Source organism: Lathamus discolor, unplaced genomic scaffold, assembly GCF_037157495.1.
Source record: "Lathamus discolor isolate bLatDis1 unplaced genomic scaffold, bLatDis1.hap1 Scaffold_66, whole genome shotgun sequence".
NCBI lineage: Eukaryota > Metazoa > Chordata > Aves > Psittaciformes > Psittacidae > Lathamus > Lathamus discolor.
The window spans coordinates 2,117,171-2,137,480 of NW_027069383.1; the positions used below are offsets into that span (position 1 = coordinate 2,117,171).

At 51.7% G+C, this 20,310-nt stretch overlaps 1 pseudogene; it reads left to right on the plus strand.

Moving 5' to 3' along the window:
• The first annotated feature begins 1,325 nt into the window (after positions 1-1,325).
• On the plus strand, positions 1,326-12,073 carry LOC136006762 (centrosome-associated protein CEP250-like; annotated as a pseudogene).
• Positions 12,074-20,310: the final 8,237 nt, after the last annotated feature.

Genomic DNA, 20,310 nt, shown 5'->3' on the forward strand with positions numbered 1-20,310 from the left:
ACAGAGCCAGCCACCACTTTCTCCACTGTGCTCTGGAAAGAAGAAAAGCAAAAAGGCAGACAATAATGTTTCTGAACAGAAGAATGCATTGAGACATAAGGTCTTTGAATGGGATTCCTGTCTTCATTTGTTTCTCTTAAAGAGAGAACACCAGATTCTTTAAAGTGTTATTCGTCATGGCATGGTTTTCACATTGGAAATGATCAAGGTGCTAACAACCATCCCAGTTCCAACTTATGCTCCTGTTGCACAACTGTGAACAATGCTTGAGATGAGCACTGCCACTTTCATATCACTTTGACCTTCCTCACTCAAGTCTGGCTCCCATGTGTTCCAGGGAAAGAGCTTTAGCATCACACATCAATGCTATGTGGTAGGAGGGAGTCCCAGGGAAGCCTCTCCACCCGAATGGCACATTGGAGCCAGCCTCTTGTTTCACTGCAGCCATCGAAATAGATGCCAGATGTCCCGCAAAGGGCTAAAGCGAGACAGCCATTGCTTCAGCTTATCTCAGCTTCTCTATGCATTAAGAATATGCCTATCAAACAGGTGCCAAACAGGACTTTGCATCATTTCCATCTTCATTATCGTGTCACACGATTCAAGAATGATGAACTGCATTTGGATACAACAACATTATACAACGCACAAAGATGTACTCCACATCTCGGGAACGGATCCTCAGGGCCAGGAAACCAGCCTGCACCGCAACTGTTTCCTTCTGCCACCGACCCTTTAACCCTCCACACACGTCCTTTACACTGCTCAGCACCGCAGACAGCGCTGCTCCAGCACGGCGGGGGCTCCTTAGCCCAGCCCTGCTGGGACACACTGGGCCCGCCGCCATCCCCAGCATGCGCAGCGTGGGCTCCAGCCCTGCCTGCACTTCCCCTGCTGGGTCCGGCCCCGCTTCCCGTGCGCTCCTGGCACAGCCCAGCCCACCTCACCCCACTGCACCCCTGCTGTGCCCCCTGCCCACCCCGCTCCACCCCGCCCCACAGCCCTGACCCCCCCACTGAATCCCTGCTCCCGACCCCCTGCCCCCCGGCTCCAGCCCAGCCCAGCCCCTGCCCTTCCCACTCAATCCCTGCCACAGCCCCGCTCACCCCGCTCCTGCCCGGCTCCTGGCCGGCCCCTGCCCGGCTCCAATCCGCTCCGATCCCGGCTCCATCCCGGCCCCATCCCGGCTCCATCCCGGCCCCATCCCGCCCTTTCATCTTCACAACCCCCGCCCGGGGCTACCACAGAAGCCGCGCGCCCGGACCCTTTCCCCCCTCCCTTCCGTCCGCCAGTTACGACGTCATCCGGCGGCGCCGCCCGGTGTCATGGCGGCCGTGCAGGCTGAGGGGAAGTCGGAGCCGAAGGTTCCTGCCCAAAAACCCCAAGTGCTGGAGCTCACCCACGTCTGCCCCGGGAGCAGGGTCAGGCCCCACAGCTCTGCTCCTGCCAGCGCTGCCGAGCCCTGCACTCCCTTGATGGTGCCATCAGAGCGCCCCACACACCGCAGCACGGGCTGGGCCGTTGCTCTGGCTCCGGCAGAGGCACAAGTGCCTTTGGAAGCTGCCAGCGAACAACAAGAGCTGAGAAGCGGCTGCAGAAGGGCTCTGCTGTGGGGCTGAAAGCCAAGGGTGGTGCAGGGGAAAGGAGAGACTGCAGAGCCTCAGCCCTTGGGCTTCCTTCAGAGGAGGTGGCGCTGCTGCCCTTGATCCTGGCTGTTCTCCAGCCCTGACCTGCCCTCAGCGGTCTCCAGTGGCCTCTGGCCAGGCCAGCAGCAGAGACAGGATGTTCTGCACAAATGTCTGCACCTGCTCCTGGGCCTGACTCAGTGCTGAGAGCTCTTCTGCAGCCAAATGCAGATCGTACTTTACAGTCAGACATTATCCAAGGGGTGGATAATGTCCTGGGTTCAGCAGCAGCAGTCATTTTTCTCCTTCTTAGGAGCTAGTACTGTGCTGTGTTTTGATCTTTTGGCCTGGGAACAGTGCTGATAACGCCCATGTTTTCAGTTGCTGCTCGAATGTTTGGTCTGGCCAAGGACTTTGTGAGCCTCATGCTCTGCCAGGGAGGAGGGGAGACCGGGAGGAAGCAGAGACAGGACACCTGACCCAAACTGACCAAAGAGGTATTCCATACCACAGCACGTCATGGCCAGGATGTAGCGCGGAGTTACCTGGAAGGGCTAGGGGACTGCAGGGTTGGAGGAGGTATCGGTCGGTGCTCTGCTGGGGGGAGTGGGGCGAGTTATCAGTCAGCTGGTGCTGAGGTGTTGTATTCTTTTCTCTTGTTATTTCCTTTATCATTATTATTATTGGTGGTAGCAGTAGTGATTTGTGTTATACCTTAGTTACTGCACTGTTCTTATCTCAACCCATGGGAGTTGCATTCTTTTCTATTCTCCTCTCCGTCCCTCCAGGAGCAGGGGGAGGGCAAGAAGGGGGGGAGTGAGTGGACGACCTGTGTGGACTGGTTTAAACCACGACAGTTCTTTTTTTGGCGCCCAACGTGGGGCGCGAAGGGTTGAGATAACGACAGAGATGATCGGATTAATAGTCATCACAATGCTGGTTTATTGGCTCTCAAAGTTGTTTCTCTTGCTCTCAGAGTTTCAGAATGTAGTACATTACTTAGAGCCAGTATTTGCTGTGATAGTGTTTATCAAGTGTGGGGCTTGGGCTAAGGTTCTTGTTTCACTGTGCTTTATGGCAATGACTTGTAATACGGACGGGCTCCAGCAGCAGGGAGAGATGGATGTGGCCGTGGACTTGTACCTGGCCGTCCCGCTGCTCTTCACCATCCTGGCCCTTGTCCTCGCCTCTGTCTTTGTGAGGCTGCGGGGAGCCGAGGGGGAGCGGCCCTGGGAGCCGGCGGCGGCCGAAGCGGCCTGGGAGAGCGGCCCCGGGGACCAGGCAGCGGCGGGAGCGGGGCCAGAGGCCGGGAAAGAGGCGGCTGCTGAGCAGCGGGAGGAGGCGGCCGAGGAGCCAAGCCCCGCGGCCGAGCCCAGCCCCGCGGCAGCCGAGAGCGTCGCCCGGCAGCCGCCCGCCGAGCCCCAGGAGGATGCAGGAGCCCAGGCAGCATTTCCCAGCAAGGCAGAGGAGGAAGAGCTGCACCCAGGAAAAGAGAAGCTGGTGGTGGGAGAGGCGGCAAGCACAGCAGCTGCACCAGCCCCACGGACAAGTACAGCAGCGTCATTGGAGAGTTCTGAAGGGTTTGAATGGCCTTTGGGTACCCTTGGGACCTGCCTGCTGATTGTGATGGGGATCAGCGTGTTGGCACACACAGAGAGGGTGTTCTACCTACCACCATTTTGTCTCATCTCAGAAGTTAAGCAGAGTCAGGTTTGCTTCTCCTCTGGGGTTAGACCACAATATGGGAGGACCAAGAGATCTTCCCCAAGGCTGGACAGTCATGAGTGGCAGGGTGTGTGGGACGGTATGAGCGAAGAGTATCTGGTCCACTGGGCCACTCCAGTGCTTTGGGAGCGTCGGAGGTGGAAGGCAGCTCTATGGAGTCCCCAGCAACAAGCTGCAGAAACTGCTGAGGAGAACAGTGAATTATTTTGAATCTGGTGGTCCCATGACACTTCAGGCCATCAGGGCAGAGATGCAACATAGAGATGGACTCATGATCGAGGGGTGGACTTAGCAATTGACACTATTGCCCAGGTTATTCACGAGTGTGAACACTGCACACAGCCTCTCCTGCTCCGAGAGACTGTTACAAAAGATGGAGCCTGACATCATGGACCAGATGGACTCAGCAGCTTTATAGGTCCATGCACTAAGAAATTATTTTTTTTTCTCTGTGTGTATGTAGTTGTATATATATATATGTAAGAGTGTTGGCATATTGAAGATGTGGGATCTGAGCAAGACGTGAATGGTATGGAATGAGGGGTGGATAATGTCCTGGTTTGAGCAGCAGCAGTCATTTTTCTCCTTCTTAGGAGCTAGTACAGTGCTGTGTTTTGATCTTTTGGCCTGGGAACAGTGCTGATAACGCCCATGTTTTCAGTTGCTGCTCGAATGTTTGGTCTGGCCAAGGACTTTGTGAGCCTCATGCTCTGCCAGGGAGGAGGGGAGACCGGGAGGAAGCAGAGACAGGACACCTGACCCAAACAGACCAAAGAGGTATTCCATACCACAGCACGTCATGCCCAGGATGTAACGGGGAGTTACCCCGGAAGGGCTGGGACTGCAGGGTTGGACGAGGTATCGGTTGGTGCTCTGCTGGGGGGAGTGGGGCAAGTTATCGGTCGGCTGGTGTTGAGGTGTTGTATTCTTTCCTCTTGTTATTTCCTTTAGCATTATTATTATTGATGGTAGCAGTAGTGATTTGTTTTTATTTGTAGGGATCAGCTATGCAATCTGGACATCTGTAAATCAATGGGTCCGGATGGAATGCACCCACGGGTGCTGAGGGAGCTGGCGGAGGTCATTGCTAGGCCACTTTCCATCATCTTTGGTAAGTCATGGGAAACGGGCGAGGTTTTATGAGGGGGAAGTCATGTATGACCAACCTTATAGCCTTCTATGAGGAAGTGACTAGGTGGAGGGATGATGGTAGAGCGGTAGATGTAGTTTTTCTTGATTTCAGTAAGGCATTTGATACTGTCTCCCACAGCATCCTCATAGATAAGCTAAAGAAGTGTGGGCTTGACGATCAAGTAGTGAGGTGGATCGAGAACTGGTTGAAAGGAAGAAGGCAGAGAGTTGTGGTCAATGGCGCAGAATCTAGCTGGAGGTCTGTGACTAGTGGAGTTCCTCAGGGGTCGGTGCTGGGACCGGTGCTGTTTAATATTTTCATCAATGACCTGGATGAGGGAACTGAGTGCACCCTCAGCAAGTTTGCTGATGACACAAAACTGGGAGGAGTGGCTGACACACCAGAAGGCTATGCTGCCATTCAGCGAGACCTGGACAGGCTGGAGAGTTGGGCGGGGAGAAACTTGATGAAATTTAACGAGGGCAAGTGTAGAGTCTTGCATCTGGGGAAGAACAACCCCATGTACCAGTACAGGTTGGGGGTTGACCTGCTGGAAAGTAGCGAAGGGGAAAGGGACCTGGGGGTCCTGGTGGATAGGAGGATGACCATGAGCCAGCAATGTGCTCTTGTGGCCAAGAAGGCAAATGGCATCTTAGGGTGCATTAGAAAGGGAGTGGTTAGTAGGTCAAGAGAGGTTCTCCTCCCCCTCTACTCAGCCTTGGTGAGGCCGCATCTGGAATATTGCGTCCAGTTCTGGGCCCCTCTGTTCAAGAAGGACAGGGAATTGCTTGAAGGAGTCCAGCGCAGAGCCACAAAGATGATTAGGGGAGTGGAACATCTCCCTTATGAGGAGAGGCTGAGGGAGATGGGTCTCTTTAGCTTGGAGAAGAGGAGACTGAGGGGTGACCTCATCAATGTTTACAAATATGTAAAGGGTAGGTGTCAGGATGATGGAGCTAGGCTTTTTTCAGTGATATCCAGTGATAGGACAAGGGGCAATGGGTGTAAACTGGAGCACAGGAAGTTCCACGTTAACATCAGGAAGGACTTCTTTACTGTAAGAGTGACAGAGCACTGGAACAGGTTGCCCAGGGGGGTTGTGGAGTCTCCTACACTGGAGATATTCAAGGCCTGCCTGGATAAGTTCCTGTGTGATGTACTGTAGGTTACCCTGCTCTTGCAGGGGGGTTGGAGTAGATGATCTTTTGAGGTCCCTTCCAACCCTTGGGATTCTGTTATTCTGTGATTTGTGTTATACCTTAGTTACTAAACTGTTCTTATATCAGTCCGTGGGAGTTGCATTCTTTTCTATTCTCCTCTCCGTCCCTCCAGGAGCAGGGGGAGGGCAAGAACGGGGGGAGTGAGTGTACGAGGTTTGTGGTTGGGTTTAAACCACAACAAGTTCCTGTCTGTTAGTTTAGTTTGTACACTTCAAGTACAACATTGATGTCTGTCCTCTGTAACATCTCTTAAGCCTTCCCAGTCAATTAACCGTGTCACAGTCAGCCTTCACTTTTGCTGCTTCTTCCTTTTCATTTAGGACACTAGATCTGACTCTGATCTACTGTCTCTCTCCTTGTTTCATCAGTGTCGGTTCTACCTGCATCTGATGCTGTGGGTGATGTGCTGCCATGCTCTTAGCCCTGGCCTTTCGAAAAGCAGAAGAGCAAACACATTTTCACATTCTTTCGAACCTTGCCACTTTAATTCCTCTTTTCTCTGACTGAATTTTCCTTGATTTATGTCTGCTTTGAAAGTCCTTGTGGGCCTGGAAACCGCAGGTAGACAGATACTACATTTTCTCTGTCCTTTGGTCTTGCTTTCCCTTTCACCTTCACCTTTACTGCTTGCAGAGACACAGATGGCAGAACACCAGAAGAACTCTCTACAAGCTGTCCTGCAGGAAGAGGCCGCTGCTTTAAAGGAGGAGGCTATGACTCTACATCAAGAAGTGGCATCTTTGGAAAGGAAACTTGGGCGTGCTGAGGAGCAAAGAAAGGATGCCCTGGTGAGGCTGGCAGATGCTGTGAAAGGCCATTTCTTACATTTTGTTGGCCTTCTGTTAATAATTCTAAAAGAACAACTTTTTCAGTTGAACTTTTCCAGTTGCATCCTTCTGAGTAAGTAGGAAAAGATGCTGCAGTCACATAAAACCCCAGTTATGATTCAGGGTGCTTCTTTTCCTCAATTCTGAAGAATTTTGCCTTGAAGCTTTAGTGAAAGTAATTTTCAAACTTGTCTCTATTTACAGTTCATGCTTTGTCCAGTTATTGTGTCCAAATCCAGATGTAGATTTCTAAGTACTGATCTGGAAAGGGGTGAGAAGTCAAAGTCTGCTAATAGAGAAAACTGTTCAGTGTTACCCATCTGAGAGCAGACAGTGGGGAGAAAGGAGACAAATTTGAGAAACCAGAATGCTGATCCAGCTAAATATGTATGTCTGCAAGGGGAAAACTAGACCTGGTTTCAAACACAGAATGACAGACACTGATCTGACTGTTACTCCTTCAAGAGAGGACAGTGGCGTTCTAGAGGATGGCCCCATGACAATTCTGCACAGTAGAGGTTCAAACAAATAATAAAAAGGGTAATGAAGTGTTCTCTTTTTTTCTTCCTAATAGAGTGGCGTCATCGAGCCACTGCCTAAATCGTGATTAATCTGGACTTTAAATCCTGGCTGCAGTTCTGGCAGCTCCTCCCCAAAAGAACACACTGGAGCTAGGTTCAAGGAAGGGCAAAAAGGAAGATGGAGCTGGCTGTGTCAGCTGGGAAAGATGCAATGTATAGGGTGGCACAGCATCTCAAGAGGCAGGGAGAGAGCAGGCTGCCCGTGACTGCCACTAGAGCAGGAGTCAAATCCAATATGAAAAGCAAACACATAGCAGTGGAATTATTGAGCCTTTTTCTCCCTGGTTTGCAGCACAAACGGGACAGACTGCAGGCAGTTAAAGAGAAACTAGCAGGTGAGATAAAACTTCTTCAGGAATCAGTGTCAGCCTCTGAAGCTCGAGCAAACACAGCAACAGACATGAATCACTGCCTGGAACAAGAGCTTCAAGCCACATTGTCCATCTTAAAAATGAAAAATGGGGAAGTGGAAACCCAGCGGGAGAAAATCCCAATGCTCCAGAAAGAGACATCGGAGATAAAAGCTTTGCAGGAGACCCTCGCTCATATGAGTGCCATCCTGTCAGAGAGGGAGGGAGAAATGAAGTTATACCAGGAACAGATGAGAATGCTGGAAAACCAGGAAGAAGTACATAAAGCTACTCTTGATCAGTTTATTAAGGACATAACAGATTAAAAACAGAAGGTGGCATCCCAGCAAGAACATATACAGGAGCTGGAGAAGCAGCAAGAAAAACAAAGGATTGCCGTCAGCAAGATGAGCAAAGAACTGGAGGAGAGAGACCGGGAGATCAGATCCCAGCAAGAGCAGATACGGGAGCTGGAGAAGCAGCGAGAACTGGAGAAGACTGCTGTCAACAAGGTGAGCAAAGAGGTAGAGGAGAGAGAGCAGGAGATCAGGTCCCAACAAGAGCAGATGCAGGAGCTGGAGAAGCAGCGAGAACTGCAGAGGACTGAGGTGAGAAAGATGGGCAAAGAGCTGCAGGAGAGAGAGCAGGAGATCACGTCCCAGCAAGAGCAGATGCAGGAGCTGGAGTAGCAGCGAGAACTGCAGAGGACTGAGAAGAGGAAAGAGCTGGAGGAGAGGGACCTGGAGATCAGGTCCCTGCAAGAAGAGATACGGGAGCTGGAGAAGCAGTTAGAATTGCAGAGGACTGCTGTCAGCAAGGTGAGCAAAGAGCTGGAGGAGAGGGATCAGGAGATCAAATTCCAGGAAGGGAAAATAAAGATGCTAGAACAACACGGTGCATCACAAGTGAGAAATCTGCTTCTGGATCTTGATCATATGAAAGGAAACTTGAAGGAGAAAAACTCAGCGCTTGTGTCTCTGACTCAGCAAATCCAAGAACTGGAAATGCACAGAGAACAAGTGAAATCTCTGCAGGCAAGCCTTGAACACCTGAGGGCAGGTCTCAGGGACAGAGAGAGTGAGTGTGATTCTCAAAGGGATCAGTTAAGACTCCTGCAGCAGTACAAGGAGCAGCAAGAGGGGCAACTTCAAGAGCTTCATGGTAAAGTTGAAAAGATGGCACTTTCTTTATCTAAGAAAGATCAAGAGCTTGAGTCACAACAAAAACAAATCCAGGAAGCTGAAGAAACCATGGAAATGCAGTTGAGGACTCTCCGTGACCAACTGGACCAGACCTTAGAAAGCTTAAAAAAAAAGGACAGACTCATAGACATCCAAAAGCAACAAATGAGGAGCTATGAGGAAAAAACAGAAGAAAAGATGAATGTCTTACACAGAGACTGAGAATACACTAAGGCAATACTGAAAGAGAAGGATTTCATGATTGAATCTCAGAAGGAAGTGATTGAGACCTTCCAAAACCAGGAACAAGACTCTGAACAGCAGAAGAAAATTCTGCAGCATCTTGAAGTGGCACTGAAGGGAGGGAAAGGAACAAGAAATTTTATCCCTCAGAAAGCAGTGTGAGGCAGGCAGGGCAAAGGAGGCAAAACTTGAAGCTGAGCAAACAAATCTTCAAGCTACAGAACTGGCTCTGAAAGAAAGAGAAGAAAGGATAGGGGCTCTGGAGGAGGCTGTCTCTGAGCTTCAGCGGCAAAAGGAGGAGGCAGCAATGCAGGCGAAAGCCATACTGCAAAAACTAGAACATGCTGAATCTTCTCTAGAAGCTAAAGATCAAGAGATAATGTCTTTGCAGGAGCGTGTGCAGGACCTTCAAGAGCAGAAGGAGTTAGAAGGCAAGCAAGCCAAGCGTCTAGAGCAGGATCTAGAAGAAACGAGCGGGATGTTGGAGGAGAAGCGTTTGGAGTTCCTCAAGCAGACAGAGCAAATGAGCATGTTACAGCTTCAGGGCAAAAGCATGGAAATAGCACTAATGTCATGCCAGAAGCAAGTGAATCTGCTTGAGGAAGTGGTGAGGAAGAGGGATGAAGACAATGAAGCTCTGAAGCAAAAACTCCAGCACCAAGAAGAGGAATTAAAGACCTTGCAGAATCTCCACGTTAGGCTAACTGAGAGCAACGAGGCGGTGAGACATCGCCGAGAGCACGAGAAGGTCCTGGAAGAAGTCTTGTCTGAGAGGGAGCAAGAGACCAAGGCTCAAGGTGGTCAAAAAGAGTTAGAAAAGGAAGTAAGAGCTCTTCAGGAAGATCTCCAGCATGTTCAGCAGACTCTGACAAAGAAGGATGAAGAGGTAAAGTCCCAGCAAGACAGAATCAGGAATTTAGAGAAGACTCTGCCAGGAAAAGAACAAGAGCTTCAGAGGCAAAGTGAACTCCTAAAACAATTCACATCAGTTTTGCAATGGAAAGATGAAGGGCACACCCTAAAGAAACTAATCCAAAAACTTCAAAAGTGGGAGGAAGTGGAAGCAGAGAAGAAGAGAGTGCTCCGAGAGAGACCATTCCTTGCAAAGGCAGAAAGAGCTAACCCAGCAACTGGAAGATGAAAGGAAGGCAAAGGGGGAAGAAATGGAGCGTGTGATTGCTATTTTGAAGCAGACTGAAAGTGGAGAAATTGAATGGAAGGAGAAGGCCCAAGCCCTCACTCTTGCCCTTAGGAAATGTGAATTGGCCAATGGGACTTTGAGGAAAGAAATAGCCATCCTTCAGACTGCAGTTTCAGAGAGGGACACAGACCGGTTTCATCACCAGGTAGGCACTATGATTGTTTGTCAGTCAACTAAAACATCTAGAAAGGATTCTCGTGATGTTTCCCATAAATATACGAAAAAATGTATCCCCATGAACATACAATCTGCTTAGCCAAGAAGGGAGCTTGCTGTTAAAATTAACTCAAGTGCAAAAGCTGGGGATGGGTATTTGGTTCTCTCCTGTTAGGCAAGCTTAGGCAACATGTTTAGGATTTGGCATGGAAAGGGAAGGGCTCATTTGACCAGACTGATGTGCTAAACTTACAATTTGATGCTAATGGCTGCTCAGCAGCTACATTGATGGTGCTTAGAGGACCATCACTCGCCTGCAGCCCTGTAACGAGCGGTGTCCCTTAGGGGTTGGTATTTTTGACAGGTCTTGTTTAACATCTTTGTCGCTGGCATGGAGAGTGGGATTGAGTGCACCCTCAGCAAGTTTGCCGATGACACCGAGCTGTGTGGTTCGGTTGATATGCTGGAGGGAAGGAATGTCATCCAGAGGGACCTCGACACGCTTCTGAGGTGGGCTGATGCCAACCTTATGCAGTTTAAGCATGCCAAGTGCAAGGCCCTACACCTGGGTCAAAGCAATCCCAAACACAGCTACAGGTTGGGCAGAGAAGAGATTCAGAGCAGCCCTGCGGAGAAGGACTTGCGGGTGCTGCTCGACGAGAAAATGAACATGAGCCAGCAGTGTGCGCTTGCAACCCAGAAAACCAACCGTATCCTGGGCTGCATCAAAAGGAGCGTGAGCAGCAGGTCCAAGGAGGTGATCCTGCCCCTGTACTCTGCTTTCGTGAGACCTCACTTGGAGCATCGTGTGCAGTTCTGGTGTCCTCAGCATAAAAATTACATGGAATTGTTGGAACAAGTCCAGAGAAGGCCACGAGGATGATCAGGGGACTGGAGCACTTCCCGTATGAAGACAGACTGAGGTAGTTGGGGATGTTGAGCCTGGAGAAGGTTGCGTGGAGACCTCAGAGCAGCCTTCCGGTATCTGAAGGGCAGCTATAGGGATGCTGGGGAGGGACTCTTCCCTAGGGACTGTAGTGATAGGAGAAGCCGTAATGGGTTAAAACTTAAACAGGGGAAGATTTGATTGGGTATAAGGAAGAAGCTCTTTACTGTGAGAGTGGTGAGGCACTGGAATGGGTTGCCCAGGGATGTTGTGAATGCTCCTTCCCTGGCAGTGTTCAGGACCACGTTGGACAGAGCCTTGGGTGGCAGGGTTTTGCGTGAGGTGTCCCTGCCCATGGCAGGGGGTTGGAACTAACTCTTCTATGATTTTATTCTGATTGTAACTCGTGTGTCCCCATCTGCATTTGCACGCACACCTCATGCACGCAGCGGCTCCCCCTGCACCCCGCTGCCATTCTCCTGCTGGCAGCTCCCCCTCTCTGCCCGCTTGCAGGGTCCCACATGAGAGCACCGGCTCCAGCTGCAGCCGCCAAATCTGGTATCCCAAACCAGCTCCGGCCCTAGACCCTCTTCCCACCCTGTGGGATGGAGACCAAGGAACTCGCTGGAAGGAAGGGACAAAAGGAGGTAAAAGGCTTGGTTTGGGCAGCAGCATCCAAGAGGATGCCGAGTGCAGGCTGCTCCTTGCAATGACCCAAGCCCAGGCACGCTGTGATTCTGTGATTCCATGAGGGATTCCTTGTACGTGGCTGTGTTTCCCCCAGCTTGAGGAGCCGCCCGAGAAGCCTTGGTCATCGCCGGCGCAGGCTGTGCCCGACGGCAGCACCAGACCAGGTGCCCTGCAGCCACCGAGGGGTCGGGCTGAGCGCCCAGAGCTTTGGTCCCTCGCCCGTGCCCACCCCTGCCCACAGCTGCAGAGAGCCTGAAAGAGCCGCTCTGCCAGGGCAGGGAGCCCACGTGAGGGCAGTTGGGGTGCCCCAGCACCCAGCGCCAGCCGCCATGGCCCCTCCAGCCCTGGGAGCTCAGAGCGAGTGGAAACCACTTGTCTGCCAAAGCCACGTGTGATCGCAGTGACTACAAAGAGAGACTGGGTCAGAAGAACGTCAAGAAATGTATTTACAAAACAACAAAAAATGAACAAAATAAACAGCAAAGAACAACCGTTCTTCTCAGAAATACAACTCTTCTACCTAAACCTACAACTATTCTACCTAAAAGTACAAAGCTTCTTAAAACTACACCTACTCTACCTAAACCTATAACTATTCTACCTAAAAGTACGCTTCTTCTTAAACCTACACCTACGCTATCTAAACCTACAACTATTCTACCTAAAAGTTCAACTCTTCTTCTTAAAACTACACCTATTCTACCTAAACCTACAACTCCTAACGAAAAACGAACAATCTTCTTTAAAAACCAACAATCTTAAAGGAAAACTGGAACTCTTCTAACGAAAACTTGAAACACACAGCAAACTTCCCCGTCGACCAGCCCTGGAAACAAGCAGCACAAGGTCATTTCAGTGAGGCTACTGATGGTCACTGTGTTTGTAGCAGCGGATGGGGAGCACGTGCTGCCTTACCACTCATCAGTTGGTGTCCATCGCGTCATCCTCCTCCACCTCCCCGTCCACCTCCATCGGTTCTTCCACCTCCCCGTCCACCTCCATTGCTTCTTCCACCTCCCCGTCCACCTCCATCGCTTCTTCAACCTCCCCGTCCACCTCCATTGCTTCTTCCAACTCCCCGTCCACCTCCACTGGTTCTTCACCCAGCCCCACTCGGGTCCTGCTGGTGGCCTCTTCCTCCAGCTCCCGCATGTGTTGGAACAGCCTAAGGCAAAAGCCAAGCGGAAGAGTGCATTGGCGCTGCCCAGAGCAGCGGAGTGCAGCTGTGGGACAGGGCTCTGGGTAGCCCGGTCCCGTCTCGCTGCCCGGGCAGAGCCGTGGGGCACTGGGGCCCCGGGCACGTCCCCAGCAGGAGCTGACGGGAGGCCGGGGGCTCCTTGTGCAGCGGCACCAACCAGCTCTGACAGGCTGGCGCGTGCAGCCGGAGGATCCTCTGCCTGCTTTTCTTCAGCGCCTTGCGGGGCGGTAGCGGCTTCAGGACCTGCCAGAGCAGAGAGGGCAGGGGTGAGCGGCCGTGCTCCCTGCCTGCGGGGCCAGGGCACAGACCCGGCCCCGCGCCTGCCTCGGCACCCACCGGCTCCTTACTCTGTGGAGGCAGCCCTTGGCGTCCTCGCCTCCGCAAGGGCTGAGCGCGGCCACCAGCAGGACGCGGGTGCGCTTCTGGGGCTGCATGTCAGGTACAAAACTCGGGTGCGAGGGGCAAGGAAGAGGGCAGTAGGAATGGGAAGAAGCAGACAGGGATGGAAGCAGGGCAGAAGCGCAGGGCAGGAACAGGGCAGAAGGTCTCGGAGCACGCAGGTGGGAGCAGGGGTACAGAGCGGGTTCAGGGGTGAAGGTCTGTGCTGGTGTCTGGGCACGGGCAGTTGCCCCTGTAACGCGGGCTGTGACATCACCCCAGAGTTCCAGAACTGCTGCGAGCAGGGGATGGGGACGAGCCCTGAAGGGGCTGCAGCTTCATGGGGGACATTGGGCAATGGTTACGTGACCCCCTGAGACGAGAGAGACACACTTTGGTGCTTAAATAATCAATAAAGTGGGTGAGGGCTGCCCTGGCCAGCTCCACAGGGCCAGGCTCGTCTCCTGTGCTCCTTCCCTGTCCCACAAGCACTCAGTGAGCGACCTGAGCAATGCCCATGTGCTGCAGTTGGGATGTGTCCATGGGGTTGGGATTCAGCCCTGCCCATGACGTCCTCCAGCCGTGCCCATCACGGCTGAGCCCGTGCGAGAACCTGCGCCCCACGCGCATGGAAGGCTGCGAGGGCAGCACAAGACGTGGTGCCGGCAGCGTGTGTCCAGGCCTGCCTCCTTCAGGAGGGGTCTGCAGCAGCTCCGCACCTTGAAGTCGCTCCGGGGCAGCCTTGGTTGCAGCGGTCATGAGATGGTCCAATTGGAGATCCTCTGGACAGTGCGAAGAGCGTGCAGCAAGCTCACTGCCCTCGACTTTGAGAGAGCAGACTTTGGCCTCTTCAGGAACCTGCTTAGGAAGGTTCCATGGGATATAGCCCTGGAGGGCAGGGGGGCCCAAGAATGTTGGTTGATATTCAAGGATCTCCTACTGCAAGCTCAGGAGTGTTGCATCCCAGCCAGAAGGAAGTGCAGCGGGAGGGCCAGGAGACCTCCTTGGGTGGATAAGGAGCTGCTGAGGAAAATCAGGAGGAAAAAAGAGGCTTATAAAAGGTGGAAGCAAGACCAGGAGGCCTGGGAAGAATACAGGGCTGCTGTCCGGGAAGCTAGGGACCAGATTAGGAAAGCTAAGGCCCAGTTAGAATTAAACTTCACCGGGGATGTTAAAGAGAACAGGAAGGGATTCCTGTAGGGACGTATCGAGTAAAAGACAGACTAGGGACAATGCAGGCCCCCTCCAGAAGCTATCGGGAGACCTGGCTACCCTGGATTTGGAGAAGGCTGAGGTTCTGAATGACTTCTTTGCCTCGGTCTTCACTGGCAAAGGCTCTGCCCACACCATCCCAAGAAATAGAACCCCCATTTTCAGGAAGGGGAAAATGGATGACCCAGGGAATTACAGACCAGTCAGTGTCACCTCTGTGCCTGGCAAAATCTTGGAGCACATTCTCCTGGAAGGCGTGCTAAGGCACAGGAAAAACAACAAGGTGCTTGGTGACAGCCAGCAAGGCTTCACTAAGGGGAAATCCTGCCTGGCCGTGTGGTGGCCTTCTACGATGGGGCTACGGAGCTGATGGACAGGGGTAGAGCAGTTGATGTCATCCGCCTGGACTTGTGCAAAGCGTTCCACACTGTCCCGCACGACATCCTTGTCTCTAAATTGGAGAGACATCAGTCTGATGGATGGACCAGTCAGTGGATAAAGAGCTGGCTGGATGGCCGCACACAAAGAGTTGTGGTGAATGGCTCAATGGCCGGCTGGAGACCCGTAAGGAGTGGTGTCCCTCAGGGATCGGTGCTGGCACAGGTCTTGTTTAACATCTTTGTCGCTGACATGGGCAGTGGGATTGAGTGCACGCTCAGCAAGTTTGCCGATGACACCGAGCTGTGTGGTTCGGTTGATATGCTGGAGGGAAGGAATGTCATCCAGAGGGAAATCGACACGCTTGTGAGGTGTGCTGATGCCAGCCTCATGCAGTTTAAGCATGCCAAGTGCAAGGTTCTACACCCGGGTCAGAGCAACCCCGGACACAGCTACAGGTTGGGCAAAGAAGAGATTCAGAGCGGCCCTGCGGAGAAGGACTTGGGGGTGTTGGTGGATGAGAAGATGAGCATGAGCTGCCTGCAGTGTGCGCTCACAGCCCAGAAAGCCAACCGTGATAGGAGAAGGCGTAATGGGTTAAAACTTAAACAGGGGAAGTTTAGATTGGATCTAAGGAAGAAGCTCTTTACTGTGAGGGTGGTGAGGCACTGGAACGGGTTGCCCAGGGAAGCTGTGAATGCTCCCTCCCTGGCGGTGTTCAAGGCCAGGCTGGACAGAGCCTTGGGTGTCAGGGTTTCGTGTGAGGTGTCCCTGCCCATGGCAGGGGGGTGGAACTGGATGATGGTAAGGTCCTTTCCAACCCTAACTATTCTATGATTCTGCACAGGGTGCTCAGTGTTTTATTTCCACCAGCGGAGCACACCCCACGCCGGCTTCTTCATTCGATTTATACCCAGAAGTGATTGCATAGTACCGTGTTTGGTCAGCATTTCACAGTCATTAGGTCTTACCTTCTCTATTTAGAGACACAACATGGATTTATTTTACTACACTTGGTTTGTGAGCAAGGGTCTCTTTGGGCAGGGGTCTCTTATCTCAATGGGGTGTCATTTTTAGCATTATCATGAAGGCAGTCCACTCCAGCACACCTTTAAAGTTAGTGTCATTGCCAACTTCTTGCTGATGAGACGCAGGTTTGAGGGTGCTGCCCTCGTCCTCTGGGGCCCTTTGGCCTTTCCTAGAGCACCTCCCATTACAAATGCAGGCTGAGAACACTGGGGCTGTTCAGCCTAAAGAGAAGCTGTGTGGAGACCTCAGAGCAGCCTTCCAGTACCTGAAGGGGGCCTACAAGAGGTTTGCCGGAGAGCAGCTCTTCATGAGGGACTGTAGCAACAAGACAAGGGGCAATGGGTTAAAACTTAAACAGGGGATATTTAGGCTACATCTAATGCGGGAGCTCTTCCCTGTGGGGGTGCTGCGGCGCTGGCACAGAGTGCCCAGAGAAGCTGTGGCTGCCCCATCCCTGGCAGTGCTCAAGGCCAGGTTGGAGGCAGGGGCTTGGAGCAAGCTGCTCCAGTGGAAGCTTTTCCTGCCCGTGGCAGGGGGTTGGAACTGGGTGATCTTGAAGGTCCCCTCCAACCCACAGCAGGCTGGGGTTCTGTTAGCACCCCACAGTTCTAACCCTGGCAGGGTTGGCAGGGTTAGTAGGGTCAGCAGGAAGCACTGTGTGGGAAAGAAGCCCTGTCTCAATGCCTTTACTGCGAGATAAAGTGAAGCTTCCCTATATCGTGGCTTGTTGGCCGTATCCGCGGCACTGTGAAATGTACCGTGCTTGGGCTGTAAAGACTTAAGAGAAAAGCTACTGCAGGAGGAGCCGAGTTACAGCCTGCATTTGCTCACCTTCGTTCCATGTATCCATCCAGGTCCTCAAGTACCGGAGTCGGGGTCAAGAATTGGAGCAGCAGCTGGAAGCAGGAGGGGTGAGTGTGTAGGTTGCCAAGTAAAGGTAGTGCATGTAGCATTTGTTAATGCAGGCAGAAAGCTGCCCAAAGCAATGACGGGGGAAAACAAGACTGGCTTGAAGAAGCACTCTGAGTTTGCCCATTGGTGTTTTGTCCAGTTGCCATTCTTAGAGCAGGCAGCAGTCTTGGAAATGCCAGTCCAGAAAACCCTGTCAAGAAGGATTTTAGGTTCAGGCTGCACTGCCTCTTACATTCGTTCTCTGGCTGTCTCCGAGAAAGAACTGGTTAAGCATAGCATTTTGGAAGGTGAGAGTGCTGGCATTCAACATAGAGAGCTGTCTCTGTGCTTGCTGTGTGCTTCACAGCTAAAGTAAACCTGGGAAATGAAGGGTAGGAGAGTATTCCCAGGCTCCAGGTCTTACGTGAGCACTCCCGGTCAGGAGCTGAGGTTACCTAGCTGTGAGAGTGCAACCACGGGAGACTGAGGAGAGCTACTCACTGAGTAACTGCCTTCCTCTCCATAGTCATGGCACTGGGATGCCTGGAAGAAGCCACTAGCTGCTGGGATACCAAACAAATGGAGAGGAAAGTGGTGGGTGCTTACAGTAGTGAAGGGAACGCAGGAATGTAACTAAACATTTGATATTTCCTTTCTTCTAAAGGGATCCGTTGCAGGCCGGTGTGAAGAAGATGACCCGAGCCTGGAGAAAGCACTGCTTGAGTTGGAAGAGGAGCATCAAAGGTAAAAGAAAGGAGTGTTCCCTCATACTTGGTATCCTGAATGCTCCTGGAAGTGAGGGAAAACCTAGCCATGGGTATGGCCTGGTCTTCCCAAGGGAAGCAGCTGGGGGAGCCGCTTCAAAGGGAGACAGGTCCTCAGTCTCTGTCTATGGTGCATTTGTAGCTTTGTGTGCTGAATGGCTCTGTTGTGAGCAGGGGGGTTATTCCAGGTGACCTCTAAAGGTCCTTTTCCAGCCTAAATGACTCTGTGGTTCAGTAAGTGACAATGCCAGAGAAAGGTGGTGCATCCGGCGACCAGACAGCACAAAGGGGAGGCAAGACACGAACTGTTGGCATCATCAAAGTTGCAGAGGAAGGGGGAAGCGAAATTGTAGATGGAAATCTGCAACTGTGAAGACTCAAAGCAAATGAATTTGCTATCACAGAGAGCTCTTAGCTAGCCCTAGGAAGCACGTTTACTTCCTCTGTCTGAAAACAAAGTCATTGTCGAGGGAGTAGGAAATACAGAATCATAGAATCATAGAATAGTTAGGGCTGGAAAGGACCTCAAGATCATCTAGTTCCAACCCCCCTGCCGTGGACAGGGACACCTCACACTAAACCATCCCACACAAGGCTTCATCCAACCTGGCCTTGAACACCGCCAGGGATAGAGCACTCACAACCTCCCTGGACAACCGATTCCAGTGTCTCACCACCCTAACAGGAAAGAATTTCCTCCTTATATCCAATTTAAACTTCCCCTGTTTAAGCTTTAAGCCGTTAGCCCTTGTCCTGTCACTACAGTCCCTGACGAAGAGTCCCTCCCCAGCATCCCTATAGGCCCCCATCAGGTACTGGAAGGCTGCTCTGAGGTCTCCACGCAGCCTTCTCTTCTCCAGGCTGAACAGCCCCAACTTCCTCAGTCTGTCTTCATGCGGGAGGTGCTCCAGTCCCATGATCATCCTAGTGGCCCTCCTCCGGACTTGTTCCAGCAGTTCCATGTCCTTTTTATGTTGAGGACACCAGAACTGCACCCAATGCTCCAGGTGAGGTCTCACAAGAGCAGAGTAGAGGGGCAGGATCACCTCCTTGGACCTGCTGGTCACACTCCTTTTGATGCAGCCCAGGATACGGTTGGCTTTCTGGGCTGTGAGCGCACACTGCCACTGGCTCATGTTCATTTTCTCATCCACCAGCACCCCCAGGTCCTTCTCTGCAGGGCCGCTCTGGAGATTCCTGTGAATTTGATTTGAAAGTACTTGAGGAAGGCAGCAGAGAAGCCCAGGGGCTAGGTCTGTGTTGTAAACTGTGTTAACTGCTACTGGCTGTTTCGTTTTTATACCACTTTTCTGACATAAAACCTGTTTAGATCTCCCAGGTTGTCCTGTGACACTTCAGGCTGTGTTGGCTGGAAGTTTCAGTACCTTTGCCTTCACCGTCCTGCTAAAGTCTCTCTTGGACTGTGCTTTCTGAGTTCTCTACTTGACATTTGTATTGCAGTTTTTCTTGGATGCTTCCCCCATCTTCCTTGAGCAATGACTCTGCTGTTCCTCAGACTTTTATAAAAGGTCACTGACTCAATTGATGCACTGGCCAGCTCTGCTCCTTCGCTCTACGTTCATTGACCATTATTATCTCCCCAGATTTGCAACTGATCTAACTGTTTAGGGGTAACCTTAACTCAGTCCTAAACTTCCCTCTGTGAAGGGGGGTTTAATATCAGATCTCTTACGTAGCCTCTCACAAAGTCAGTTTGTTCCCCTTGCACAGTTGTATTTATCCTTTTGTGCTACTGCTCTGAGTAATTCTAAACATTAGCTTTTTCACTGCTGTTTTCTAGCGTTCATCAGCTTCCTTCTTCCCTGGGCAGCATTAATGTTTCCTTTCCTTGGTATTTCCAGTGTGCATCTGGTGCTTGTGGCTCTAAGAAACAGAAGGAGAGCAAAATCATTCTTGAAAGCATCAAGAAAGTGGATGTTCAGGCAGCCTCCAGCCACTTCACACTTGGCTCTTCTTGTTTATTGTAGCTGTATTCAGAAGTCCCTGGTGTGTTTGTAGCCACAGGGGCAAAACTTCTTTGTGGACTGAGGGAATGAGAGGACTGAGTTTCTAATGGCTCTGTGAGGAAGTGGGGTGGGGAAGAGAGTTAGAAAAGGAAAAGCAAGTAGAATGAAAAAGAATAACGTCTTGATGTGGGCTTTCAGGTGGTGTTAGATGACAGTGACAGCATGGTCAGCATTGACTCCACTGACAGTTCCCAGCACATCGAGTCTAGCAACATCGTCTCTTCTCTGAGCTTGGCTGATGCAGAGCATGCCTTTGTGTTGGTGCAGGAAGCACTGTCAAGGAGGCGAGGGGCAGCACGGGTGAGACTTTCTGCTTGTCTTCACTGCTGGCCACAGGTTCAACTGCTAATGCCTCAGTTAGCTTGAAACCTTTTCCTTTGCTTAGCCAGTTTAGCTGGTTTCTTTCTAGCCTTCCCACTCTTGGTCCTGTACTGTCTTTCCAGTCCCACCACCTCTGTGCTCTTCTGCTTTTCTCTCCTTGATCTCCAAACCTTATCATAGATTTTTGCCTTCAGGTGAGCTGTCTCTCTTCTTGCTGCTTCTCTCATCTGTCTGGAGCCGTCTTGCCTGTTCTTTATTGCTTGTTTGTGCTCTTTCCCTGCCCATCCCTTGCAGG